This window comes from Octodon degus, unplaced genomic scaffold (assembly GCF_000260255.1).
Source record: "Octodon degus isolate 3935 unplaced genomic scaffold, OctDeg1.0 scaffold00025, whole genome shotgun sequence".
NCBI classification, from domain to species: Eukaryota; Metazoa; Chordata; class Mammalia; order Rodentia; family Octodontidae; genus Octodon; species Octodon degus.
In genome coordinates this window covers 4,776,236-4,778,153 of record NW_004524601.1, presented here as the reverse complement: position 1 = coordinate 4,778,153, position 1,918 = coordinate 4,776,236, and the positions used below count along the sequence as shown (strand labels likewise).

At 44.6% G+C, this 1,918-nt stretch overlaps 1 protein-coding gene and 1 pseudogene across 3 annotated transcripts in view; both read right to left on the bottom strand.

Annotated features, from left to right (window-relative positions):
• Positions 1–1,918, bottom strand: part of Dnah7 (dynein axonemal heavy chain 7) — a 268,173-nt gene that overhangs the window by 47,164 nt on the left and 219,091 nt on the right. The window lies entirely within an intron of this gene.
• Positions 1,266–1,837, bottom strand: LOC105741825 (annotated as a pseudogene).

The following is a 1,918-nucleotide window of genomic DNA, read 5'->3' as shown; positions in this document are numbered from 1 at the left end:
CTGAGCCATCTCTCCAGCCCGATTTTGTATATTTCTTTCTAGTTTTTTTGTATATTCACATGGCATTTTAAGACAAAGCTAGAATTGTAAAATGCTTTATCTTTAAAAAAAAAATTTTATTACAGAGCAGCTATTTCTCCAGGGCATTAAATCTGTGCAAATATGACATTCAGAGGACAATTTACCTCCAACTGTTGGGTATTCCAACTATTTCGAATACTTGCCACTATAATTAACCCCATTAAACACTTTTCTTTACACATAGTTCTTTGTACGTACTCTGGCACATATTTAAAGAGAAATCCCCAGGCATGATCAACGAAGCTCATATGTATTGTTAAGCCTTCAGAGGCATTTTATTAAACTTCCTTTGAGAAAGACTGAACCAATTTACAGTCACACAAATAGAGAATCAGTTCCTCCTCGCATTCCTTGGCAACATGGGAAATCTTCAGCCTTTACTGTTGTAAATTTTTTTTTAAACTGGGTAAAAAAGTATATATTTAGAATTAACCAGCTGGACTCAGTTGAGATGATATCAATTTTGTTGGCATCATCCAATGCATCACAATCGGGAGCCCAGAAGAACATATGCCTTCTCCTCTCCATCAGGCCTGGTTAGGTACTGACCTTGGCAACATCGATGCCACAGAGCTTCTTTACAGCTTGATCTGGTGTTTACTGGTTGTGACATCCACAATGAACACGAGTGTGGTGTTGCCCTCGATCTTCTTCATGGCTAACTCTGTGGTGGGGGGAACTTGATGATGGCGCAGTGGACAAGCTTGTGTCTACTGGGGGCGCTCTTCTGAGGGTAAAGGTGGGTGACGTTTGTATCTTCTTTTGTGGCTGCAGATGCCTTTCAGCACAGCCTTCTGGGCCTTCGAAGTCTTTGCTTTGGCTTCAGCTTTGGGAGGAGTAGGGGCTTCCTTCTTCGCCTTCAGGGCCATCTTGGTAAAAAGCTATTGTTGTAAATTTAGTGGGAGGAAAAGAGAATGTTATCTGCTGCAATTCTTCCCTCCTAGGTAAGGTCCTGCCACCTTTGCTGTTGGTTTGCTTTTCTTCTGTGCTCTCAAGTAACTGGAGTCTTCCAGGCCTCTAACGTGGGCGCTCTTGCCTTTCCACTCCATGTTCCTCTTCGCAGGCAAGGGCATGACAGCTGCATGCTTTTCCTATTTTTTTCCCCTTTAAATTAACTTTTTTTTTTTTACTCTTCAGAAAATTTTATTTCAAGACAAAGCATAACTTCCATCCAGACCATGATCCCAGTGAGTGAAAAAAAAGTGTTTTCCTCATTTTACCCTTCAAAAGAGGCACAGAGGGTACAAACGTCCCTACAATGGCTCTGCGTGTTCTCTGAATTGACAGCACAATCACTGAAAATGCTTTCCCAATTTCACATGAGGCACAGTTTACCAGGAAACCTCTGCCACAACTTACTCATTTTCTTGGGAGGTAAACGTCCAGGGTCTCCAGGGTGTCCAGGCTTGGTCTCATCCTCTGGGCTTCCTGCGCCCTCGAAGAGGAGTCGAGGAAGTCTCGAATCTCCTTTTTGCATGCACTGTGGCAGAATTCACTCTGCTTCCAACAAGCCATCATCACCGGCATCTCTGTGACACAGGTCGCTTCGCCCTCCTCCCGGCACCATTCTCCAACTGCAGTAGCTAGGAAGAGAGGTTTGTTGGGTTCATTGTAGGATTCTGCGGGTTCGCCAGCTGCACGAGGTGTCCCCATAGGCTGGGCGCTGCCATGGTGCACCACACTCCCAAGTGAAATTCTCAAAATGATTGAAATGAGGAGGTCTTCTAGGCAGCCACGCTGTTTTAGTGTCTTGGTAATAGAATCAAAAATGGACGGGGGCCCAGCCCTAGCTCAGTTCTTGGGGCTGGAGAGATGGCTCAGTGGTCTAAAGCACCTA